At 38.6% G+C, this 27,979-nt stretch overlaps 1 long non-coding RNA gene across 13 annotated transcripts in view; it reads left to right on the forward strand.

Moving 5' to 3' along the window:
• The first annotated feature begins 4,117 nt into the window (after positions 1–4,117).
• LOC134152437 (uncharacterized) overlaps positions 4,118–27,979 on the forward strand; it is a 377,211-nt gene continuing 353,349 nt past the window's right edge. For 12 of the 13 annotated variants that reach the window (XR_009961014.1, XR_009961019.1, XR_009961002.1 and 9 more), the window contains exon 1: positions 22,949–23,237. This is a non-coding gene — a long non-coding RNA (uncharacterized LOC134152437). Of the gene's footprint in view, positions 4,165–22,948; positions 23,238–27,979 lie in introns of those variants that run through there. The other variant, XR_009961013.1, reaches the window with a different exon arrangement.

Below are 27,979 nucleotides of genomic sequence, written 5' to 3' on the forward strand. Positions count from 1 at the left end.
ACTCAATCTCATTGTGCTTTTAAAAGCTATATGCCTATGTTGTATTTCTCAGCATACGAACTCAAAAAAGATAAAGCAATGGATATAAAGGAATGTTCAGTTCTTTCTTTTATAGCTGTGTGTAGGATGATCATAGGAGTCTAGCAATACAAGTTGAGATTTTTTTTGTGTCTCCAATGCTGGAAGTCTCGGCAGTTCAGAACTGCAAGATGAAGTATCAAAGTAACTGCAAAGTAACTTGTTAGATGAAAGCAAGTATTTGAGACTCCCTAACGAGAAACAGTGAGTAATCATTACCCTGGATGTTCTCTATACCTTTAAAAACTTCATAGCCTTCTAATTTCTCCTGGTGCAGAAACATTCTCACATTATAGATCATCCTCTTCATTCTTCTCTTTTAGAGTTCTGTTGCATCTTTTTTGGCAAGGATGCCAGACCTGAGTCTAGATTTACTCTTTATCACAACGGCTTTGCATCTTTCATTCTCTATTCTATTAAGTTCTTAATATTCTATTTGTCTTTTGAGTCCTATTGGATATTGACTTCGTATTCTTACATGGTTATGGCAATACAGAAACAGCCAATTTAGATTGCATCATTACGTGTGTGTGTGTGTGTGTGTGTGTGTGTGTGTGTGTGTATAAATAAGTATGCATGTATGTATGAATTTGTATAGTACATACACATATACATGAATATATGAATATATCTGAATATATATGGATATTTATTTTTCCTTAAGTGCACTACTTTGCATTTATTAACTGTGACTTCACCTGCTATTTTACAAGCAGATGATCTGATGTTACACGATCCTCTACAACTCTTCCTACTCTTTTGGCTACCCAAATCATTTTGTATTCATAGCAAATAGTCTTCTCACTATTCCTCTTGCTTTTATTATTTGAGATAGCAAAAATAGTACATTGAACAAAACAGAGCTTAGCATAGATCCCTGTAGGATTTATCTGGTGGATTTCCCTTGTTGTCAAAACTGAACATTAGATTTACATTCTTTGTTTCCTCTCTGCTAACTAGTTCTTAACTGTTCTATCTCAGGAAGATTTTGGAAGACAAAGCAAGCAATGAAAGAAGGCAAACAGTGCTGATTTGTCCTCAGCTCCCTGCAGAAGCTTCTGCCTATACATTTAGGAAACTGGATGTTCTTCTAGAGGTTTGCTTCAGCCAAACAGAAACACCTGAGCTCTGTACCAGTCTTATGCAAAGGTAGTTGCAGAGAGTTAACCAGGTAGTTAAGATCCAATTTGGGCTTCAAATCTCTCTGATATTTGGTATCTCTGATATTTTAAAAAATGTTATTTAAAACCAAAGAATTTCACCAACTGAAGCTGACAGTGTTTCTGGCTTTAGTTCTGTGTCAAGGTACTTACTTATCCTAGCATATCCAAGAGTTCTGAAAAAATATATTTTCATTTTCCTATATATATATATATAGTCTCATTTATCGCTACTTAACAAGTATATGACATAAACAAACATGGATGTATGATGCTAATGTAAGTGTAGAAATATCTGAGGTTTGTTGAAAGCATGTCCTGGCTGCCATACAATTTTATTTCCTGCTGAAACTACCTTACTGCTAACCCAAATAAGATGCCACAGCACTTATTCTTTGCTATGACTGTCGTCCCAAATCTATTTTATTTATAAGCAGCCTTCATATGGTAGCTCATAAAGTGAAGCAAGCAGCATAGAATTGGCTTTCAGTCTTGTTTTGTGGATATTAGATCCTTATATCCTGTGTCATGTTTCTCTTTGTCTAAGAAAAGCTTGCTTTCTTCGAAATTATGCTTCACTCATATCACAAGCCTTTAAACCAACCTAGAAACTTTCAAAAGAATTTATATAACTTTGTAACACAGAAGAGCATAGTGCCACCTAATACATTTACTAATTTTCCAGTAGTGGATTTGTAGCTATTACTAAATTATTACCTTTAATGACATCTGAACAACTTAGATGAAAACTTTAGAAACCAGAAGAGAATAAATATTTGATATTGTTTCCTCATTAAGACGAGCTACAAAATCATTAAAACCTCAGCATTCACTTGGTATTTCAAATAAAATGAGTTACAATCAATCATTACTCAAAAAGGTATCTCAGTACATTTATTGTAGCTGCACAGTTAGTAAGGGAAGAATCTTATGACTCCAAATTTCTGTAGGCGTTCGACCTGTAAACCACAGCAGGACAGGAAAAAGAAGTTAATTTTCATGATTGTATATTGACTTCTGCAAGGACACCTAAACATCGCTTTGGTCATCAGTTCTCTGCAGATTTATCTTTCCCTTTACAAAACTGCTAGATAACGCATTACGCTTTTGGTCACAGAAGACAACATTGCAGTTAGTTTAGAGTCGATTATCATAGATTCCACCAGAAGAGTTTTGAATCAAGTAATCTGCAGGCAGTTGGCTTTTAATCAGACTTTAATTTACTCTGGTTTCTGGATGAACCTGGCCCAGACAGGGAAAGGCAGAGAAGGGGCTGCGCAATACCAAGGTTGTCCACTTCATCAGTTAATCTTCTCTAGTATTTTTGCAGAAGTGTGAAAATGAAGGAAGGAAGGGCGTCAGACCTGCAGATATTTGTGCCATGCCATGACCTGATTTGAAGTCTGAGCAGAATTTAAGAATGTCAAGTGTTTCTATAGTTGATCCTCCATTACCTTGTGTCTTGGTTTCCACTGCACTCAAAGTATTAGTCACCGTGTGTGTAATACACTTACTTTGAAATATAAAAGATGGTCTGATGGTCTGTAAGAATACATCAGCAACCACAAATGGTGTGTGCTGTATGTTTAACGTCGGAAGGATTCTCTTGTAAGAGCACAGGTTAAGTATCTGAAGGATAGCTCTCACTGCTAGTGACACCTAGCCATTTCACTTGTTTTCCCATGAAATCTTTTGTTTGCTCAATTTACGACTGTGTGGAAGACACACTGTTTACAATACACTACAGATGGTATGAATGGTGTGGGGGAACATAACATTTTCTTTATCTCCTTCTTCTCTTTGGTGAGAGGTGTATTAGGGCCAGTATCCTCGGACAGCAGGATCTGGCTGAGATTGCTGGAGTGCAAGTTACCACCTGCATGCAAGACTCGTCGTGCCTAGAGCATGGCTAATCTGCCAAGGCACATGGTTGCTTAGCCAATTTTGTTGTCATTTTGCCCCACATCCCTAAACTGCATCCGAACAGAAACTTAAGAAAAATTATGCCATACTCTCTTTTCCTGAATAGGGTAAGCAAATTCAGTCTCCTTTAAAACATGCTTGCTGGCACAGTTTCTCTAAAATGATCCTCAGGAGAAATCTAAGATGAGCAATTTTATTTCAAAATAGTACCCATTACGACACGAATCATTGTAAGCCTTGCCTGGAAGTCATATATAGTCATTTTTGTAAGTGTCCTGTCCGTACTTGTCCACAGTGCTGTGATAACTCAAAATATGCTACTTATTTCCTAATCCAAACATACGTGGAATGTATTAATAGTAGTCTAGGTAAACGGGCAACTTTTTCATGCGCTTAGGGAGCGCAAGTTCCTTGAGACAAAACAGCCGGTCAGAAGAAAGGAGATGCCAGTGCCGTTGTGAGGCCGGGGGCCTTGTGTGAGCCGGTGTCCTCCGGTGTGCCGTCTCGGTCGCGTTCCTCATCCTTTTCAGACAGCATGTACCCACTGTAGGATTTTTTTTTTCCTTTAATTTGCATGCAGGCTTCAAACCTGGATCATAATAATAGTATACAATGTAGTATAATAGTATACAGCGCCAAACTTCAGCCTGCATCTGCGCCAAAATCTGTGACGTTCCCAAGCAGTTAAACTGGCGAAATTTTACAAGGCATTTTTTTTTAAGCCACAATGGGATTGTTTTATAGGCTGGGGAAATGGCAAGCACATGTGATTGCTCTCTTTCTTCCTTTCACATTTGGCCCCTGTTTTGCACCATGTGCTGACTAGCATCTAAGTTGGCTGTTGTTTTAAGTAAGCGTAATGGCTACCAAGCAAGCGCAGCACAGTTTGTGCAGTTTGTACGCCATCCGCGCCTTGCATCTCTCGGTATGCATCTGAAACGTCACTTAAGCCGGGAGGAACGGAGCGCCCGCACCCTTCCCCTTCCCCTTCCCCTTCACGGAGGTAGGGAAGCCGCCCCGGGGCGAAGGTCCCTCAGGGCGCGGCGGCTGCGCACCGCGGGCAGCTCCCCCCGCACCTTCCAGAACGTTCTCGGCGGGGGCGGCCGGGGCGGGGGGATGGGGGGGGGGTGCGGCGGCGGCGGCGGGCTGCCGCCAGAGGGTGCTGCGGGCTCGGCGGTGGGAGGCGGGCGGCCTGCCCGCGCCGTCACGCAGGGCCGAGCCCGGCTTCCCAGGAGAGCCCCGTCGGGAGGGGAAACGCGGGCAGCCGCGGCGGGGGGCAGCGCAGCGGCCTGCTGTGGGCAGAGCAGCCCCCGCGCTTTCCCCGGTCCGAAGCGAAGGGAAGTTCTCCGCAGTCTCAGGGAAACGGTGCGAAATGGCAGGGACGACGAAGCAGGTCACCGCAGGAGCGGTTCTTTTGCTTCGGTCTCAGCCGTCGGTTATGCGATGTCTCTAAGGGCATCTCGTGCGGTGTGCCACAAGGTGCCTGAGCGTTGCTGCTGACAGTCGCACCTTGGCTGTGCAGATGCTTTTTAGTATCCATCCTGGCTTGTAAGGGCTGACCCAAGCCCCAGTGCTCACAGGAGACTTCAGCCTGGTTTATTCTCCAATACATACATAATGAAAAAGGCATGTTTAATTAAGGGACTATTTAGTGTGAGTAGTTGTTTCGTGAAAGGCTCACACAAGAAATTAGTTCCATATTTTAAGTAAAAAATAATGCCTTAAGTAAAAAGAAAAGCATATTTTCTTTTTTAAGTTATATATGGAAATATCCTCTTTGTAGCCCTTTATTGCGCTTCCAAAATTCCACTGTAGCGTAAGCAAGTTCTCTGACAAATAGAGCACAGGATTTCATATGGCAATGGCATGAAAAAGATAATGGAGAAAGTTTTTTTTAAAGGGAGCAGAGTGAAGTACTCCAGAGTTACAAGATGGCAGCTTGAAGGCCATTTAAGATAGCTCATGTGCATTAGGACACAATCCTCAGTTACACAGCCACGTTCTGCCTCTTTTCCATGTGCCCGCCCCTGTGGCATTTCTATCTTAATTCAGACTACGGATCAGACCTGCCCAAAGGTGTGTACATTTGTGCAGTGCAAGAGGGCTGTTCGTTTCTTGAGCTGAAAGGTGTATAGTAGATAAAAGACTACAGGAAAAGAAAAACAGAGGTAAGAAGTTAGATAAGGCTCTGAAGAATAGGATTTTAGTCTTGTCTTTGGTAGCAGTGTTAAAAGTCAGTACATTTTTCATAGTCATGCATGTATTCCCCAGCTTCTGAGTGCTGACTGTAAGATCCTCTATTCTGATGAAGCAGAAGTGCTGAACACCCACCCCTACTCCTGAAGTCAGTAGGGAGTTGTGTTAGGGTCTACAGAATAATGAATAATGCTGTCTACTATGCCAGCTCATGTGCCAGATGCCTCAGATTTTGCGTACCTGTATCTGACTGTAATCTCTGTGCTCATCTTTGTCATCTGTACAAGACAGATACAGAGTTTCTCAAGGATGCAGTGAAAATAACACCTAGTGTCTAACGATCGTCGTTGAAAGATCTAGACAAGGTAAATAAATTTGTCTTCAGAGTAGATTTTGAACCATGCCTGGGAAATGAAGTCCACTACAAAGGACTACAGAATGAGCAATGGAACAAAAGAAATTACTGCAGAGCTGCTCTTAAAATGAGCATTGTCTACGTTTTGCAGTAAATAGAGCAACAATAGTGCTTTGTATTTAAAGATGGTATCATTAACCATTTATTAATCAAGTATAAACATGCATTTAGGCCGACTTCGGGTTGCACATTATTTCTGCAATTTCCTAACTCATATGTACTTGATTCTGTAACCTGACTGATATTGCTTAATGTGAGTGAGTGTGTGCGCTAAATAAAAAGCAAACAATTCAGAGTACACACAGTGATAGCAGTTTAGCACTTAGTACAGAAGCTTTTACAGCTCCAGGTAAGGGTCTAAAATTTGGTTTACAGAAGCTTTTACAGCTCCAGGTAAGGGTCTAAAATTTGGTTTAATTCTGATTTTTCCCCTCTTTTTTTAGTTCCTTGAGTAAATTATATGAAAATGAAACCCATCTCCTGCCACAAGGAGCAAGAAACTTAGTTGTTTGAGAGCGAAGGCTCATGTACAAAAGGAAAAATCCATATACTCCCATTAGGAGTATGCCTTCCACAGATACTATATTTAATACAACCTGCTTTTCTGTGAAGGAGAATGGAGTTGGTATCTTTCTGTCCTTTATTTCTGCATTTCACTGCACGTACATAAAACAATTCCGGTTTCTGCTTAGTGAGTTTGCTTCCTGATGCTCAGAAAGCATCAGACTTACCTCTCATGCTGTGCAAAGTCAGGCTGGGCAATGAGCTGTGTATTTCCAGAAGCGTTAGATTCAACGACAAGTACACAATAATGTTATATGCATAGCTACTCCGCCTTTGCCTTTTTGCCTTTCTGTATGACTTATGCTGTGTGCAGAATTTTGTGAGCTTGCAGTTAAGCAAATTGGTCTCTAGCAAAAAGAAAAGAGACACCACAAGATCTGGTGATGGTGTTTTATGGGTGTGATAAGTAAGCTAAGTAACCTCCCTCATTCAGCCAGTGAACTCAGCTGCCTTGTTCTCCTGCTCGAAGGTGTCTAAACACCCAAATCCACTGAAGTAACCCAGAAAAAAAGGCTGAAGATGTAATTCATGACACAGAGTAATTCATCCCATTTGTATGTGTTAGGAAGCAAAAGATGTTTATTTTCGATCATTTAATTCAGCCTGGGATATGTCTGTAGGATACAGAATACAAGTTTTGTTTTTTATCCTTAGCATCTCTCTTTTTCATTATTTGTGCATTGTTTTCTCCTCAGTTTAGCTTTAACAGGGTGTAAATGAATAGGAACTTAAAAATGTGTTTGAGGGCTGCATTACAGTTGCTGTCTATTAGAATGTGTACAAATTGGCATATAGCTTCACTCCAAGGGAGAGAAGTAAAAATGTTAGGAGACCAAGTGACCAATAAGCTTAATTGCTATTCTCAATTTATTTAGGAACTATTGTTTAATTCAGTGTTAAAGTTGAATTTGTAAAGATGTTTAGCTCCTACTTCACTCCCACACTTTGGGAAACCTTTCCAACAGGGATAAAAGACTCATGATGGCTGCAGAGGTTATTAAAGCAGTGCCATTGTTTAAAGTAATTTTTTCAGCAAATGATAGGTTCATTTCTTGAACTTCATCCTGGAATTAGAAAAGATTGCTGGAGGCTTTCAAGATTTCATATTCCAGTGGGTGAAAAAAAAGAAGTTTTTTCTGGTTAGACTTCTAAAAGCAGATTAAAAACTTTCTATGAGTACCCAAGCTCCAACACTTGCAAAGCTACTAACATCAGAATTATTATTACTACTGTGAAATATTTTTTGCAGTGATAACATTTCTTTATGCTATTGAACAAGTAACAGTATGTTTTCTGTTCTTCTGTATTCAGTTTGAATATAAAAATAGGCTCAGGGCATGCAGCCTGTAGGCCAGGGCTTGGTGTGGGGCTAGGCTGGGCTCTGCTGGGCTGGCCTGGCCTGGCCTGGCCTGAGGAAGATGGAGGCAACCCCACCTGCACCTGGGTCTGCCCTCAGGGCCTTGACAATGTTTTCCAGATTTGGAGTGTTCTCTCTCTTTTTGTTGAAATTCTCTTGTTTTCCTGTGGAGAGGGGTATCGATCAAATACTGATAGTCTGAAGTAAAGTGCGTTGCAGCTGGACTGCACCACAAGTAATTGTTGTCATACTGTCATTACTTTGTAGATCTAGTTGCTGTGTTCTCATATTTCCATCTGTAAGCTAGTCAGATACTAGTATTGTCATTTTAAAAATAAGTTGTGTGGGAAAGTTGTCTAGGTGATTTCAGAAAGATCTGAGAATGATTCTGTTAATGTTTATTCAACAAAAATACCTGGCTTGACTGCCCTGTCTGTAATGACCACAGAGACTGTGGTCAGGATTTCTGGTCCTAGCTGTTTAGCAAATTAAAATGCAACAGGTTGACCAAATTGTTTGCCCATTTTGTTAACAGTAACTGGCCCAGAAGTTAGCAGTTTCTCCTGGAGGTGGAGATCTGATTTAGAGATCATGAGCATCAGCTTCTCATGATGTCAGCTCAGAGACAGTGGGAACAATGGAAATACTGTTTTCACAGTTTTTTATTGGTTTATTTCAATGAAAATTCCCCCATCACAATAGTTGTGCTTGTAATTTATGATTTAACATACAGCCAAATACATGTATGAGCCATTTTTCATGTATTTTACTAACTGTGGGTCACACAGTTACACTGGAAGGTTTCAAAGATGAGAAGACATCAGAAAAGGTAGCTATGATGACTGACACTCTCTGACCTCATGACGTGTCAGAGGCCATATTACCACACTAAAAAAGGCTATCTGAAGCTCATCTCTCTTGTTAGGCTTTAGTACACATTTTAAAAAGATGAGCAGATTTGATTTAAGGATTCAGGATTTCTCCACCATGTGCATACATACACCGTTTTAATTAATGTTGTTCTTTCTTTGAGTGGAAAACATCATGCCTGTCTTTAATATGAATTTATGAATTCATCCAGTCTAATCTTACAACAAATGGTTTCCTGTAAGTAGGCTCTTTCCACCTACCTACCAGAAGGTACTTGTCTGGATTATATGTAGAACGTGATCTGGTAGCACAAGAGCCCCCTTCTTAATATTAATACGAAGTCTTCTTGTGAAAAGCAAATATCCAAGACACAGGTGTGCTTCTCCCGCCCATGCGAGTAAAGACCAACCCTGAGGTCTGCAATTCAGCATGTCAATTGCTGTGTCTTCTCTCTCTATAAAGAATTGAAACAGTTACTCTCAGCTCAGGCTTCAAGAAACACAAATAATATAGAAAATGCTTTTGATTTTGGTTCTTGGTTGTCTGATACCTTACAGTAGGCATTTAAACCTGAGCAAAGTAGATGGAAAACACTAAGATAGCAGCATGAGTCAGCAGCAAAGTAAATGGTTACATTAGGTGCCACAAAGTACAGATTCAGCTCCATTTGTTATGTGCAGGACTCCAACAACCATGTCAAGCTGAGATAGCCTTGATGCTGAAGTGGACAGGATTGCAGCAAAGCTGATGTGTTGCAGCGAACCTGCCTCCGTTTGAGTTGTCTGTAACCTGGCTCTACTGTGGCAGGGAGCTGCTCCGTTTTACTAAGTTATGCATTGTCCTGGGTGCTAGGAGCGAAGGGAAAAAAGGAAAACAACAGTCCTTTGCTACCTCTTTGTCATGTCCTTCTGCATATGGCCTGTTCTACAGTAATCAGAGCTGTACTACTTTAACCAAATTAATCTCTTCAAGATAAAGCTTTACTGTATAGATGTTCTTCAGTAGGAGATCCACTACATTATGGCTCTTCATACAAGTACACTATGTAAGTTTACCCATAAAGATTACACTTGTTTTGTGCTAGCTTTTTAGTGTGTTGGGACGTTTGAAACTCCGTGCAACCTGAGGAGGTGTCTTAGTCTCTTGTTTCTGATGTCCCTTATGCTGCTGCATTGCAGTTGTATGTCAAACATGAGCAGGAGTCAAGGAAGTGGTACACTTCCAGTAGATGACACTGCTGAATGGATGTTCTTCTATTTCTGCCAAGTGGTTATTTACTTTCAGAATACAAGTATGTGTGGATTAGATGCACAGTAAGTTCATAACACCTTCATATTGTAATAACAGCAGCCCTGTTTGCAAGAGAAAGTTACACAACTTTAACAACTACTGTGGCCTTTAAATACGCTTTCCTTGCTGTGGATGCAGTCATACTGTTGCCTTGCACAAGATCTTACTGTATGTACACTGTAGGTGTACTAATTTAATGTTTAGGTTAAAAAAATGCATTTCTTGCAAATTGGCTAAATAAGTGAAATTCTTGAAATCAGTATAACATAGAGGAGCTTCTATTTGTACTGCATGGTATGATGTTCTTCTCCTTCCTAAAGACTCCAAACTTTGCATGCTGTCTCCATCCTATTTCCATTCCATAGTAGCTTTAGGAGAACGTGGGAAAAAGAAACCAGCACAAAGGGGTTGTTACAATAGTGACTGGCACTAAAATGGACCATATAAAATCTGTAGTAAGTATTTGGCAGAAATTTAGCTAGGAAATTTGATAATTGTAGCTTATAGGGTATATACATTGTGGTACTAAAGTATACACGTTATAGTACTAACAGCAGTGAATATTTGACTACTGGAAGCATCACATGGTCTAAATTAATATGTACTTTTCAAAAGAGACTTTTCCACTCCTTTTTCTTAGTTGTATATAAGTGACTTGGTTACAATATAGTGTAAATGGTTTTAGAATGGTCTATTTTTCTTTATTCTAGAGCAAAATAAATTTTAACATCAAAAAATTCTGAAGGGGGGAGTCTTTCTCTTAAATGGCTAGATCTTTGTTGACTTCCTGATTCTAAAACCAGTATTTGATTGGAATCATCCCAAGTTAAGCCAACTTTTTCCATGATTGCTTTCACTTAGCAACAGAAATGTAGGCTATGGCCTCTGTTCCTAATGAAATCCCTTAAATGCAGTCTACATAGCAAAAGGTTAAGGGGGCAAGGCACAGTTTAATTTCCCCGTAACACTTTATGGGAGCCTTTGTAAATGCACTTGGTTCTGGAATTTTCTAATGCCCTCTCTGAAGCTGTAGTCAATTTGCATACCAAAAGTTGCTATATTAATATTACATACATAAGAGAGGTTGGAGGGCAGTGGGATACAGAACCTTCCTGCTAAATTGCTAATCCAAATGGAGCTTTAGTAAGTCTCTTACAAAGTTGTCAACATCCAATGACCTATATGAAATGAGTTGGTAGCTTCAGTCCAGTTCCTAGAGAGGTGTGCACATCAGAAAAGCAATCGACTGGCACTAATTGGCACCCTGGCTAGCAGTCTCAGCAGAAAGCCAAAGGTCTGAATGGGAACTGAGACTGAAGTGCTCTCTCAACCTTAAAGATGGTCCCTCTAGGTCGGAGTTCAGGGCACATTTGTAATATCATAGGTGGAATTTTGCTGTGCATCTTGCAATGCTAGACCTGTGCTGTGGTTAGGGAAGTACATTCCTTAGGGTATTCATAATGAACTCTGAAATGACTTCAGCTTTCCTTCAGATCTAAACAGGAAGAGATTATTTGCTAAGCAATAATTTGATATTCTAAGGCATTGGATGATAAATAACCAGTCCAGTTGAGGGATTACACTAAGAAGAGGAAAGATAGGGAGAGTGTATTCCTGTAAGACAAAACTTCATGATATCCATGTCCAGCCTCCATGGGTTCTTGTGCTCTGTCAATTTTTCCACCTGTTGTACTCAAAAAATAATTAGTGTTACTAATGTATAAATCAATGTTGCTTAAATATTAAAAATGTCTTGCTTTGTGAACAGATCTGAGGAATTTGGTTCATTATAAAGGCCTAGCAAGACATGGTCCTGATTGATATACTTGGAATTGTTCCCATATCAGAATCATTTCAAAAAGTTTAGTATGGGTTATTATTTCCCTCAAATTGTGCACTTAAGTTTATTTCTTATTTTGTTCTTCTATTTACGAAGTTTCAGTCTTTCAGGCAGGGTGAAAACAATGTCATGAACGTCAAGCCACAAGCCCATTCAACTTGAATAGGGTCAGTGAAGTAGCACTAAATTAAGAAGTGGTTAATGTACCTATCCAGTCTTTTAAGCCAGGCAGTCAAAGGTGATAAAATATATTGTCCAAATTAGAAGTTGAGCAAATTTTCTTTACCTCCATTTACCCTTGAACGTACCAATGAATATTGAGCGCCAATGACAAATGGTTGGTTGCCTGTGGTGCTAAGCAGAAAAAATAGGTTCTTTCAGTAGAGGTTAGCCTGTTTCACAAAACATTTGGCATCTTCAGAAGGTAAGTTTTTGTCCACATTTTTATTGTTCTCTCTGATAAAGATGAAATAAAAGCCCATCCATAGAATATGCATGTTCCCATAAACCACAGCATACTTTTTTTTTATTCCTCTATAGCTTTATATTACTGGGGTTCCTGATGATCTGCTGCATTTTTTTTTCTCTCAGTAAGGTAGCAAAAGAAATCAGGATCACAGCTACTCATAACTGAAATGATCAAGTTCTGAAAGTAACACCCTTTTTCATATATACTCATATAGCAGACCTATTCCACTGCCACGATGCTCTATCACTAGCTGATTTGGTGTATATTTTTCTGATAGATAAATCAAATGCAAAAAATCAGCTTGACTAATGCTGTATGTCTGCGTTTTAATGTTTTACACTGAAACACAGTGGTACCCTAAATGTAAAAAATACTACGATTTGCAAGTTCCCATCTATCACTTGCTTTTCCAGAAATAGCACCCCCCCACTGTAGTCTGGACATTGCCCCAGGTGGTGTCTGACTCTTAACCCAAATCAAACAGTAAGCATTCACATACCATCTGGCCCTCATGCCGTGGACAGGAAAAACACAACAGCCTTCTACCTGCCTCTTGCTTAAGTCCAGGCAAGGGCTTATTCTCAGGAAATCTTTAGCCTGTTTCCTTCATAGGCCTTTAGGATAATATTTTATGGTTACAGTCCCTGGTGCCCTCCTCATTGCTGCATGGCCCAGCATGCTTGATAAGCAGCCTGTACACTGTGAAAGAGTGTGATATCAGAGTGATGCTGCAGAGATGATAGCATGGGGTTTCGTTTTTCCTAGTTGCACCTCAGTAGCATAACTTAGCCTAGGATTGGCCAGCCTGTCTCTCTGGAGCTGTAAATGGTTTGTCAGCAGTTGAAATGCATTTGCAGTCCAGCTGTTAAGACCATTGGCAGGACTTAGCAATTGCAGGATAATTCGGGTCCCAGGCTATTGGAAGAAAAGCCAGCATGATCTTCTGAGGCTGCCATCAGAATGACTGCAGGTCCCAGCTGTACTCTCTCCTTCGGCAGTAGTGTTCCTGCGAGTTGTGATCATACTCTGCCTGTAAGCTGCACTAGAGTCCCCCTTCCTGTTAGTTCCTCAAGGCAGGTTGCAAGATTTGGCTTGGCTTGCACAATCAGGAAGTTTGATCACTCCTGAAATCTCCTCCAAAGGCATTAACACAAAATTGTGAATCACACCTTCCTTAAGAATTGCTTGGTGGTAGCTCTGTGCCTAGGATTGCAGCCCCCAATATTGCAGGAGATAGTAGTCTCCATGCTTCTGTAAAACCATAGAGTTTCTTGCCCTTATGGATCCAAGGAAAAGAGTGAAAACATGACACCATGCCTGTGTGTAGACAGCAATAAGGAGTCTAGGCAGTATGAACAGCTCTGTTTATCTTAACTGAAATGTATCACCATCTTCCGAGGGCTGGATGTGGTATGGGGTTTATGCCTAGTGAAGCCTTCAGTGAAGGGGGCAGAGAAGGAGGACTGCTCAAAAAAAAGAAAATGCTTTCACTGGCATGAAAACTGAACGACAGTAATCATGTTTGTGCATTCAGTGAAAAAATTACAATTAGCAGTTCAGTTAAATTAAAAATCACATGTTTTATTTTGAAGAAAACTTTTTGCTATTAACATATATTACAATGTGTGGAATTTTTTTTTAAGAAGTATTATGAAAACTTTGTTGACAATCTGGAAAAGGGAGCCAGCTAACCAGAGAGATCTAAAATATCTGACATCATGGACCGTGTTACTCTCCTCCATAATGATTTACAGTCTTACTTTTGAATGCAAGATATTTCAGCTGCTCTAGTTCACTTTCTGGGGTAAGTAAACTAAGCAATATAACTTTGAGATTTCAGATTTTGTATGAAGTCAACTCCAACTCTAGAAACTCATATTAATGCTGGACAAAAGGAATCTGTTAAAAACTGTCACTGTCAAAGTAAATGGTAGCTGAATTCCTAAGCTAATCTTTGCCTTTGATCTTGTGTATGAGAAAATTTATTTGGTGAAGTAGCGATGAAAAGTTTCTGACCATTCTGAAGTACCAGCTGCAAATATACTAGACCTTGTGAATTTCAAGATAAATCAGGAAATATTTCTTCTTTCCCTTTTCAATCCTTGAAAATCTTCATAGAAAGCGTTATTATAAAGCAATTCAGAGAACAGCAATAGCCATTCTTTTTCTTGAACTTACAAACTTTTACGCAAAATTGCATGACATGTTGTGACAGTGTGTGGAAATCTGACTGTATTGTTGTGTCTGAAACTATTGGCAGAAAGAGATGACAATTTTGCCTTAACATTTTTTGTCAATGGCTATGTTTTTTCCTTCTTTCCCTGATGTATGCATGACTTCACACTTTACTGTGTTTTTGTGCTCACTCTGTTGTATGGAAAATAACATAAACATGTAATCATGACACACATGTCTGTCTTGTGGTGACTCTCCAACATACAACAGTATCTAGTCTGTACCAATTTTTCTTAGTCTATTTATTTTCTACCATTTAACAAAAGATCCCTCAAATTATACTGTTTTGTGATTATTACTGATTGTGCTCTGATGGCTTCAACTTGCTGGCATTTTTTTATACAAAACCTTCATTTACTTTCATTTTTCATTCATTCATGTTTTCAAATGTGTTTATGGTTTCATAGTTTAAGTAATTTATCTATCTTAGATTTTAAATACTGCAGAAAACACCCTTCCATATTTAGCACATCAGCGATGTTTTGGTATAACCCTACAGAACATCACTGAACCTTAATCTTTGAGTCTGTTTTAGATCCTTTCTGATTTTTTTTGTTCTTTTTTTTCCTGTAAAACAGACTGCCTTTTGCGAAAACACCTACTTCTTTATACTGAATAGCAAGTTCTTGTTTCCAAGATTTTCTAATGTACAGCCACATGTGAGAACAGAACTTAAAAGCTTTTACCAGTTACTCTGTAAAATCTGTATGATAATAAAGTCCATGCTTGAAACAAGTTACACTCTAGATACGGATTTTACAGATCAGAAGGGGGGTACAGGAAGATTAAGTTGACTCTCTGAAGGAATCAGAGGTGGAGCTCTGCTCAAATCTTGAGTGCATTACAAGGCTTTTCCCTCTTGTGAGTGCTGATTATTGTGGCTTCATCTATTAGGATAATAGAAGCACAAATATTAGAATATTAGGAACATTAGGAAATATTAGGAATATTAGAATATTAGGAAATATTAGGAAATACAATATTAGAAGGGAAAGTCCAAGTTCCCATTATTTTTGAGGAGGAAGAAAAGGGGGAAAAGAACCAGTGTGATGACTGCCACTCTCAAATTATTCATTTTGTTAATTTGTTCATTTTCTATCCTGTCTATTTTGATTATCAGGGGTGATGAACCTACCCCACAGCACACTCCCTTCCCTTCCTCTGGAGATAGGAGAGGGAATGCAGCCAGGATGGCTTAGTGCTTCTTCTTGATACCAGAAGGCCAGGTGAGAAGGGTCACATTGACTGCCAAAACATCATCCAGCCTGACCCGGCACCTAGCCTTTGCATTGAAGTTGGAGTGGAGGCAGTTTACAGGAGCTCAGGCTGCTGCCAGTTGAAGGGATGGAAGGCAGGCTCATTTTGGCAGTTTCCAGAGGTGCCACGAGGTACAGAAGGTGCAAAGGCAGGAACTTCCAGCTTTTCTAACCTTGTTCAGGTGTTGGAGGTGAAGGAGAGAAGGGCATGCCTACTGTGCACGTGTAGCCAGTAATGGCCTAAGTCATTTATGCAGCTATTGTACTTCGCAGTGATGTCTCAAAACTGAAAAACTGATTTCACGGTCCCTGATGTGCATCACCTTCAAATTGCTAATTTGAGCAATGGAGGCCCAAACTGTCTACGGTTCATTGCCTAGAGATATGGAGAAGATGGGGTTTGATTACAGTAGAATGCAACATTTTTTATGCAAACGTATTTTAAAAACCAGTTATATATTAAATATAACCAGTAATTTATTAATAAGGGATTCTTCTTTTTTCCGATACTGCACTTTATAGATGGATAAAATATGTCTCGTTATGGTGTCTTTGTCCCCCTTCTAGCTTTTTCGTTTAGCTCATGATTTTATTTAATGGAAGTCACTCCTCACATATTGGCTTGACAATTTATAAGCATTTGTTTGTGCTGAATTAAGCACATTTCCAAACTTTGTATGTTGCTGATGACAGTTTAGGGATTGATTTTTTTTCTCTCAAGAGAGATGCCTTTTTTGTCTTTAAAGCAAATTGAAGTTGACTGTTGGAGCATTCCCTGATACGAAAAAGAATTTTCTTTAGGGATATTTTTCCACTGAGAACTCATTTTTAACTGAGAAGCTTCAGCAAGGTCATGATTCTCATGACACCAAAAAAAAACCAAAAAAAAAAAAAACCAAAAAAAAAAACCAACATTCACAGACACAGAAGTAGTATTGACTTTCAGAGTAAGTAAATAGGAGCAAATATTTCCAAGCTTTTTGTCCTACAGTGGTCTGACAGGGAAGTGTGCTTAGATATGCAGTAGATAACAATTTTCCAGGCTTCTATTCTGAAACCTTATGTTTACTGCTGGTGTGGGCAATAGCAGAGTAACAGAAAAAGAATTTACCCATCCATGCTTTGTTATATATTTTACAAGTTTAAATGGCAAAAAAAAGTGCTATAACATTTATTAAGGCATTTAGATTCTGTCAAGAGTAGATTTAAGGCTTGTCCGCATTGTCAGCAATGGGAGGGCTGTAGAAAAATGAATGACTTCATGAGTTTTGTGTGAGGATGCAGGATTTTGACTGAACAGGTGCTTTATATACCTGTTCTTTCACATATGTTCTTTCACAACAAGTAAAGCTGGATATGCTGTCTTTTAGGAAGACTCTGTGGCTAGACATGCAGGGCTAGAGTTACTTCCTTAATTTTTCAAACCCATTAGAAAAATCCTGGGCAGTTGTTAGCAACAAACATTGCATTGTTGCTATATTGAAGGAGTGCTGGGATTCATATATTTGTCTCTCTCTCCAGGAATACTAGTGTCTGAAGTATTTGAACTTAAAAAAAGAAAGAGGAAAGTTTTCTTTAAGTCTTCAATGATTACATCTTTAGCTTTGGGCACTGTATTTTCTTTTTAGGAATATCTGTGCTTATACATATATAAATAAGATTGTATGCACGTATGTATCTGGTCTGTTTTATGTTGTCAGGATGAAAACTACTTGACATCTTAACAACTAAGTTGAATACATTTGTCCTGACCAGCAAATAAGCCCAGTCATTTTTTTGTGGTGGTATCTGACAGGTTATTGGTGAGGTGATACGTAAACATCATTAAACTCCTATTAAACGCTTGTTTCTGGCATGACTCTAACTGCTTTTGTTTTCTGTAACTTCATGCTGTTTTATCTAAGTCTTCTTATTCAGTGATAATTCTAAGACCCATGTGACTCAATAAAAGATATATTTCTTCAGTCCTTGAATGAGATACCAAATGACAAAGTGAAGCCTGCTTGTTTTCATTTCTTGGCAATCATGCCAAGCAAAGCCAAGGTGATTTGTCCAAAGCTACTGTTTTTCACTACAGTGCGCGTAAAAAAGTTACAAAAACAAATTTCTTGAAGGAAGTCCTATCCTGGTGGCTATAAAATCTCCACAGGAGGAGATCAAAGTCTCTGTCAGGCCGTCTTTGGGATCTTCTCATTGGACTTTTCATGTACTTAAGTCCTGAAAATGACTTTTGTGGAGACTTTATTGTTGGTCAGAAGTTTGATTTGACTCTTTGGTCTTCATTTTCCTGTCTCAGATTCCTTCCATAATATTTGTGATGGTTCTGTCTTAGTAGTTACTAGGATAAAACATCTGCAAAGTCCAAGAAAAGACTTATAATATTCATCTTACTAAAAGTAAGAAAAAGTAGCTTGAAAATTGTTAGCTTGTCTTTCAGATGCAAAAAGAAAAAAAATACTGGGTTGTTTATTAGGACAGAGTAGTATGAAGGATGAGAAAAAGCAGAGGCTGAGTTGCTCAGGCTTCAGAACTGGTTGCGACTTGTGAGCAATGACCCAGCACTACCTGAATTTTAGATGCAGGGGTAGCCCAAGCAGCAACCAACTCATATTTCATATGTTTTCAGTTCTGCAGCTTTGTTAATTAATTTTTGAATGTTCTTTTATTCAGCTTCACGTTGGAGCTTGGGTCTTTTCCTGAAAGGAAGATATTAAATTAGATCATAGCATCTATTAATAGTCTGAAAGTCCAAGTAATCACATTGTATCACTTTATCCTCCTACTTTCTGTTGCAGCTAGGCCAGATAGCTGTTGATCTGTATGAGCTGTAACTCTTCTGCCTTAACTAAGCTTGTTTCTGTTTTGTCCTTTTGCCTGGAGATCTTTAGTATTTGGGATTAACTTTGTCCCCAGTTCTCTTCCATTTTGTGTTGGGCTATGCTCCTATTTAGAGGTAATAGTTTCCTTGTTCCTACAGCAACAGCCAAGCAGATCTCTGTGGCATCTGCCTACCTGGGGCCTCCATTCCTGGAATACCATGGCAGAGACTTTGGTAATTTAGTATTTCTCTTCTGCTTTTACATTGCTCTGTGGCTGGGACAAATGTGCCTCGAGATGTAGTTCACCTGCTTTGCTAAGCTGTGGAAATCATGGAAATACATATATTCCTTCGGTCAAGGAATGATGGTATGAATGTTATAATCCTGTCAAAAAGGTTTTCATTCAGGATTGTTTTTAACAAAATGTTAACATTTGTTAGGTTTGTACCAGGTTCTCATTGTTTTTATTTTCAATTAAGGAAGTATATATAATTTTAATGATTTTACTGTATTTTTTTTAGAGTTTCAGAAAAGAACTCTTACATATTTTCCAGGATTCGGAAACGATATTTTAACTAATCTGTGTCTAACGATAGAATGTAAATTTGCAGCACTTGAAGTTCGTGATTGTAGAGCAGAAGGGAGAATAACTTACAAAGGCAAGGGTAGGAGGAGAACTTGTGCATAGCAGTGCATAGCGAATGAGATGCACAGCTTCCACTATCAATAAGAGCTGCATGTCTAATCCACCAAGCTCGGTGCTGAAGAAAATGCACCCTGGGATGTCAGGTGTTAAGGGGAAGAATGGGCCTCCCACGTTCTTTTGCACTTACAAGCTGGCTGTAACCTTTTGACTCTCTCTTTCTCGAGTTTTGTTTCCTGAAAGGAAAAAGGGGGTGGAGGGGAGGTAGGGCTTATTGAGTGGAAGGTCTGCTTCAAAGTACTGTAGTATATTTGCAAGGTCTTTTTTTTTCCTGGAATTACTATCAGTTCTGTTTTGTTTTCTTAAAGAAGCAGTTACTTCTGAGTATGAATTAAGAGGTAAATATCTTACTGAACACCACTATCAGCACTATAAAAGGGTACACATACTACCACTAGTTTTTTTTTTTTTTTTTTTTTTATCTTTCTAATTGAAAGGAAAATAGCTTCATTTAAGGACTTAATAGGGGAGGAGAGCTCATTCAGTGAATTAATGTTACCAGATACTGCCGTTTGTATGGACCAGTATTTTGTAGAGAAACAAACCTAAAAATAGTAAGAAATTTCTTTTATTCTCAGAGGATCCCCTCATATGTCATGAACATATATTCCATCTATTAGACCACAAGCACTGATCACACTGAACTTGGGTGTACTGCAGTCCTGAAGCTCTGCACATGCAGAGAAAATACTCATTCATTCATATAATGCTCATACATTTCATTTGCTGTCTCTGGATTAGTATGTGTGGAAAATACCCTGGTGCAAGGAGGAAGACTGATATAAATGCACTGTAGGTGAATATTTACTTTTTAGAGTGAAAGAACTGGTAGTTGTGCTGAGCAGATATAGGAAATAATTTTGTGGTGCATAATTAAGGTAGATCTTTGAACTTTATGTGTGTTGAGAAAGGGGAGAATTTGGTTATATGTATTCTATTAGGAAAAATATGTCAAAACCTACTTTACCCTTCCCTGAGATACAGTCTGCTCTTCTGTTCTGGGCTGAAATATGGCAACTCTTTATCTTAAAAAAAGAGGGAGAATGACATTGCTTGTTGCTTATTGGAATGTAAAATGCAAATTGTTGCTACACTGGCCTTCATTTTCATTAACTAAAAAGAGCCTTTTGCTCATAGAAGAGAGCCTTGAGAGTCCTAAAGGAATTATGTATTTCTGGCTACCATCATGGATTTGAGGACCATGTGCCTAGTCTAGCTCTGTATCTTTCTTTGTTAGAGATTATTTTTGAATGGCTTGTGTTGCCTTTGCTTGGCTGAAATGTGGCAGCAATGGAGAGGAGCCAGTAGAGGGGTAATCTTACAGCTAGCAATCAGGAAAAGGAAGAGCCCTTAGCCAGGGGAGTCAGCAGTGCCAGGAGGAGCCATTATTCTATTATTGTTTCCAGTGTGTAGGCATTGTTTTAAGTTACATTAAAAACATCCTTTGAATGTCTTTTGTTATTTGTGTCATAAATTTTCCATATCAACCTTTCCAAAAGAAAAAAAAAGGAAAAAGAAAAAAGAAAAAAGAAAGGTGTGTGAATCTATAACACATTTCCAGATGGAATGTTTCGGATGTATCTGCCTTTAAAAATTGTGGGTTAAAGGAGAAATATGAGATCAAAAGTAATTTCTTGTACGGGAGAGCCTGAAATATCACAATGATCAGGAGAACATGGAGTGTGTTCCCTGTTTCTTCTCACTTACTGGGAACAACACTCTGGACAGCCTGGACTCCGTCTGTTTACTTTTTTCTAGTATTAGGGGGCACCAGCTCTTTAATTTAAGGGCTCAACTCTGCAAGGTTTCCAGGAATTATACATTTAGCTGGCTGAGGGAGAAATAATGAAGTGTGTATCAATATTCATGTGCATGGATTTGTATTTATCTCCTGGAGATTGTGTGTTGAAAGCCATAAAGGATTTGAATGGTGATTTGTGAGATTTGATTTAGTTAGTTTAGTTGCTTTCAGTTACTCAGAAGTCCAGTGGTAATAGATATTTTATGTTCAATACTGCTTTAATTCCACTGTGTTGGAAGCATATGTTTTTAACTAGTATTGAAGGGATCCATATATTGAATATTATTACATTTTTATTGATAGGCGTCAGGGAGAGAAAGAAACCTTCTGTAAGGCAAATGGTATTTGGGATAAATGCAAATAGATTAAATAATGTGTCCCAAATCACTGGGGCAGTCTGAGACACAAATGGGAACAGAACCCAAGTATCCTAAATCCTTGCCCAGTGTCTTAATCCTGAACCTATTTTATCATTCAAAACTAAAGTTTCTGTGATTATTATTCCCACTACCAGGACTTTCCAAGGATTTAAATATGACCTAATGTATTAAATGCTGTCTCATGTGCAAGACAGGAGCAAAATCTTTAGCCCAGGGTGCTTGCGCAGTGGCCCTGATCCTGCAGTCTGATATGTGGAATGAATGTATGAACTAACACATGTTCTGCCTGTTCACAGAGTTTGACTGACAGGCTGCAGGTTGTCTGCAATATCCTCAATGAATTCCACTTAATTACCTCAGCTTTCCTATTTCTATGTGTTTCTCTGGCTCCTATACAAGCCTTTGTGCAGCTTTTGCAAAGTTACCTTAATACAGAGTGAAGTTTTGGTTGGATTGTTTCTTTTTTCTTTCTTTTTCCCGAACAATGTGCAAGTCTTGATCTGTGGCACTACTAAAAGATGCTTTGCGATGTGCACCTTGAGATTAAAGTGCATCGCCCCTGCAGTGCGTTGATCTTGTCTGGCCCAGAAAGGGGTTGTCATAGATCTGCTTTTGAAATCAGGACTCCCTCATGGTTTCTTCCAAGGCATCATCTCCATGTCATTGGGCTGGCAGGATATGAAGCTGAGGGTCTTTTTGAAGTTTTCCTTCACGCCGAGGGGCGTACACTTGACGTGTGGGAATCGTGGTTAAGTTACACCCTCTTCTCCCTGTGTGCTCAATGCAGGAGATGTTATTGGAACATTTAAATATTTGAGGTCTTTTTTTACAATCAGTTGGGTTTTTTTTGTTGTGTCAGAGTATTAAAATGAAGAGTGCAATCTTTGCGCTCAGAATTCGTTTGCTGGAGAAGACTGAAATATATGGGGTGAATTTCATGAATTAATTAAAGAACGCCTCAAACATCTATGTCTTTGCAGCTACAGACAATAGGCTTATTTTAGGAAACAAGACCATATGGTTCATCAAATATCCCTCGTGCTGGTATTTGGTGCATAAGCAATTGTAAAGCAGTATTGCTTTAAAGCTTGCTTGTCTATCTCACATTTCAATCTCTTTAAGCACAGAAAAGTAAGTTTCTGGCATCGAGCAATTTGTTATTGGAAAAGCAAAGTAATATTTCTATGGCCAGAACTCTTCTTCCAGCAGAACTGCGCTGTATGGAAAATTTTTTCCAGCTTTGGGAGTTTATTTGATTGTGAACACTTTTGGTTATGTAAGTTTTAATAAGTAGCTCTGGTGGACCCCTAAAGGCACACCCCACACACTTATGTTGTGTGACCTGGGGTCACAAGTAATGGCTGCAAGCTAATTGATTGAGAAAGGCTTGTCTGACTGGGCCCCTTTGAGTCCTCCCTTTACATTCCTAAATTTCTGTAAAGGAGGCACTGGCAGCTCCGCCGGGCGAGAGGAGGGGTTGGGGGAAAGGGAGGAAGTTTCTCAGTTTCTGATTATGCGCAGAGTTTCCTTGTACTGAGCTTATGTTCTCCACCCACTACTTAGTAAGAACTCCTTAACAACTTAAAGCTTTATCCCTGTGAGTACCCGAAAAGTGATTTGAGTATTTATTGAGCAGGGAGAACAAACTGCCTGCGTCAGGCAGAGAGAAAGCTTATGGAAATGATATTAGACCTTCAGCAAAGTGCACAGCTGCATCATACAGAAGCCGAGACTCAAACTGACAGGCAAATAAGCCAGATCACGGAAGGGGCCTCTGTGTGGCAGCTCTGAGCTACCAAGTGTTGGACAACTAGGCAAAAAGTGAAATGGAACAGGGCAGAAAATAACATACTAACTTCAGGCAACTGTTGCTTTTTCATGGTGAGTCCAGATTTGAAATATTGCTTTGAATGTGGCTATTTCTGTTGTTTCTAAAAACCCTTCCGTTTTACTACAGCAATCCTTTTGCGAAGCTCATTGTGTTACAGATTATTTGTCTGGATATGCACTTCAATTCTGAACGATACAGAAATGTTAGGGATGGTCCTTTCCTTGCTGCTTGCTCTCTATGTTTCTTTTGCTTTTTTCAGGAGACAGGTCCCTTTTATAAAAGCACACTGCATGGCTTCCAGGCTGGAAAGAAATAGTTTGCAATGAGCACTTGCTATGCAGCCGCATATAGGTAAATAGGAGGACAATAATTTCTGTGCATTTTCTTCTGCAGTTTGAGCTTTGTGGCACTTCTCCATTACTCCTTATTTCACCGCCTTATCTTGAGAATGTATGGCACGGTCACTATGAAAAGAGCTTTGTGTTTGAATTCCTGGTGAGTCGAAGGGTCAGGGCCTATGAGTTATCTGCCTGCCAGCAAGACTCATTGCTGTGTCCCTTTAGTTTTCAAGCTAAAATAGAAAAAACATGTGTCCTCATCCCTTTTATATAAATGTATTTTAAATTCAGATTTTTACATGCCGTTTATGTGTGCTTTGTTCTTTTGACAAAGTTGGTTTGCAAGGGGAGCCAGTTTTATTCTATCCATACTTATTTTATTTGCTCAAGGTTTCTTGCAGCCTTTTTTTTTTTTTTTTGCATTCCTTTGTTGTGATACACATAATTTTTTCTTAAAACAACAGTCAATGATTCTGATTTTGGTTAAGAGACAAGGGATTTTTTATTTGTATACATATTTCTCAAAGTATCAGAGCACTACTTTGATTTTAGGTACCTATGAAATTATACAGAAGATAAGGCTGTTCTAACTTTTGTCCCTCTTGAGGAGGGAAACAACACTTTTGGGTAAGTTCTTGAACAGATTGTGTTAGATACACTAGTTACCTTGCACAATAATAATAAATATGATTTGAGCTGTAATGTTACTTCAGTCACTGACTTTAGTTTGAAAAAGCTGTTTTATTAGCCCAGCAACAGCATTAAACATTACACATTGACAGTAACATTAGAAATATTATTTCAAAACTGCTGAGTGAATACAATTCAGAGCAGTAAATCATCAAGGCATGTCGAAGTTGCTCTGTATGTGATGTTTTAAGATGCCTGTGATTTAGAGAATAAACAACTAACTGCTTTTTCCTTTCCAACAGAAGTGTGATTCTGTACAAAATGATCTTTGTAGTATGTTTCTTTAATTAAATAGTTTTTTTTTCAAACCACAAAAAAGGTGCAAGAGAAGTCTTAGAATTATATAACATACATTTTGAGCTAAAGAAGAAACACACATTTGACAGGATAATTCTACTAAACAATTTGAACAGTTCACCAGATGAACTCTCCACAGCGAGTGCATTACTACTAGTTTCTTTACCTGATTTTTGAAGTTTATAAGCTCACCTGAAGACTAACAATGAGCCGAGCACCCCCCTTTTTTTTTAATATAGAAAAGATGGTGCAGATCTGGGCTGATCTGATCTTGCATCCTTTTCAAGTGGAGAAGTTTATGTTGTTCACCTATTGTGTTCATTCTTATTTTCCAGTCTGAGATCTCAAGTTTGGCCATGAATTAAAAAAAATAAAATAAAAAGGATGGAAAATTGTTACAATGTTACAAAGAAATGCTAACAAATAGAGAGTGGAAGGAGGTATTGAAATGTAAAATGATCTGAATAGACCTCATGTTTCATGTTTTCGTATTATGTATTGGATTGCTATTTGTTTTGACTTGGGCTAAATGTTAAACCCTCTACAAAGAAATTCTTGGCCAAGTCCTTAAACAGTGCAATTAAGTTCTTCTTTTAACAGTTTCAGTGTGCACTTTCAGGGAAGGAAATGTGTCCCCTTATGTAGCATAATAAATTATTTTTCTTTTGTCTGTGCTGTGATGGAGGAATAACCTGCTGAAGTGCTTCTTGAAACCTGAAAATCGGACAGCAACAAAACTTTATAGAGCTGGTTTTCTTACAGCTTTGGCAAGTGCTGGAGAGCTGGTTGCCTCCTGGCGGTAGCAAGGAGTTTGGGGAGCAGGGGATGGTGGGTGCAGCCACTTTCCTTGCCAGGGCTCTCTATGCCATTAGGTTTTGATTGGCAAAATAAGGCAGCAGTGTTGTTGTGAAACCTAATTAGAGGATTATGAAACATTTGTTCATGCTCTGATAGAAAGTATGATGAAGGGGAAACAGCTTGATGAGAAGAATGATTTACTTATTTTATGCTTATATCATTAAGAAAAGAATATGCGCTCACAGTAGCTGTAATTCATGGAGTTCATGGAATTCTGTAATTCATGGAAATGTGTATGTTAATGACGCAGGTTATGATTAGCTGGTGTATTCTTACTGATCTAAGTTATCTAATCTAAGTTATCAAGTTCACAGAAGAGCGACACAACCTAACATGGTTGCAGGGAAGTTCAACTATTGCTAGCCTATCTCCTAATATTACTGTTTTCATTTAGAGAAAAGTGACGTCATTAGCTCAGACTAAAATAATTATATTGGCTTTTTACATTCTGTCTGATACTGGTTAGCAAAGAATTCTGAAAACTTTAAAAATAATTGCTTTATATTTTTGACTTCTTTGAAAGATTTGTATTTAATATATCTGTAATTTTAGACAAGGAGGAACTAGATTTGATTGGGAATTACATACATAAGAGCTTTTGGTGGTTGCCTTTTAGGTAGGTTTGTTCTGTTTTAGGGAAGTGATCAGTGGAAGGAGGAAAAGCTTGATTTATAAGACATGTTCATTTCATTGACATCTCTACATGGCAGAAATAGGTCTCCATGGTGCCTATCGCTATCCATACTGCCACGTGAGAAAGGGTAGATGCTCAAGACTAACAGGATTTTTCTGTCAGAGTAACCAGTTTGTGGTTTGAGGACAAAGCAGTATCTATACTGATACACACACACACACACACACACACACACACACACACACACGTATAAAATTAAGAAGAACCGAAGAATTTTAGCACTCATGGTGCCAATGAATCACAGTACTAGTAAGATAAATTACAGAAAAACCTTATGTTCTAGCAATTTTTAAAAAGTGGGGTATTTTTAAGAAATTAAAAAATTCTTTCTTCTGCTTAGCTATAACTGGTGCAAGCAAGCATGTTTCAGGGGAAACAGAAGATGCTGCTTGTCTGTGAAATACAGTGAAAGAGGTCAGAGACCTGATCTTTAGAACATCCAAATAAACTTTCAATTTAGTTTATTCTCCTAGCAACATATTCAAAACATCAGCAGAAGACTGTCACAGACAGAGATGATGAAGGTGAAAGAAGAACAGATAAAAGGAGAGACGTGGCTCCTGAGGTGATGTAAGCTGTTACAGTATTTCGGGAAAAACAAATAGACACAGACAAGAAGCAGAAGTAATTCGATATTGAGGATAAGGTAATGGAGGCAAGATCTTAAGAAGGAAAATGGAAGAGGTGATGTAAAGATAGAAAGATGGCATGAGAGAGGTCCTCCACCCTATCTGAAATGCTTTGTCTTAGGAGTTTTTCCTAGTTTGTTCAGAAACATTCATGCTATTGACATATGAGACTCCTGCGTGAAATAATAGATTCACCCAGGAAAAAGGCAGTTCATTCCAAAATTACTGTCACTGCATTTGAGAGAGTGGACCTATAGGAAGGAGGGAACCTCCATCTTCTTCTATTCCATCTTCTTTTATTTGCTTTGCTCTGTCCAGCGGTGAAGCTAGAGATGATGACTGATGGTTACGTTTGTTGTGACAGGTTGTTTTTGTGAGCACAGGTTAAGTTTCTCTTTCAACTGCAATAAAATTCCTTTAACTTTTCAGAAGTTAAATTTTTAAAATTTGTTGTAAAAAACATTAGAAGGTCTTTTGGCAATTCTGATTCTCAGGCCTGGGAAAGATGCAGGCCATTTGCAACATGAAGCCTAAGGTAGAAGAAAATAAATCAATGGAGTAGAAAAAGGGGAAGATGGCTACAGATCTTTCTCTACCACTTTTCTGACCTGATGATTCTCTTCTAATTTTTTTTTTGTCAGCCATGGCTTCATCCAAGAATCCTACAGAGTTCATACTGACTTCTGTAGGGACTGGATGAGGCCTTATGTTAAAGTCCTTTGCCCTTCAGTTTAAAACTTAACTTTCACAATGTTTTGCAGTGTACTTCTGTCACCTCCATAATGGTTTACGATTTCTCAGTATTCTGATACTCAAACCCATACTACTAAGTTAGTGCAGGTTAGTGCTGCTTCCAGTTACTGAGATACCTAGTTTTTCTGTAGATAAATATTCAGTGATTCAATCAGTAATTAAATTATGAATGCATTTATCAATTGTAATGTTACCTTTATAACTCAAAGATGGTATCTTAGTGTAAATTATTTAATTCCAGTTTAGCTAGCAATATAATGAAAATTGTTATGAAACACAGCTTCAAGTGCAAAAAGCATCCTCTTCTCTCTCTCTTAAACCTTTTGAATGAAATTATTTCATGCTTCTCACCAACTCTCCACATGTCTGCACTCAAAACATCTACAGACATAAACTTCCTGTGGCAGAGACCCTGGCCTTTTAATTGCTCCTGTTTAGAACCATGCATGCTTAATGGTGTTAAATGAAAAAGCAAAATATAAGTAAGATTAAAGAGAAACTCCTACCCTGAAGCACATGTCCTTTGGCTGTTG

This window comes from Rhea pennata, chromosome 1 (assembly GCF_028389875.1).
Source record: "Rhea pennata isolate bPtePen1 chromosome 1, bPtePen1.pri, whole genome shotgun sequence".
Lineage (NCBI taxonomy): Eukaryota > Metazoa > Chordata > Aves > Rheiformes > Rheidae > Rhea > Rhea pennata.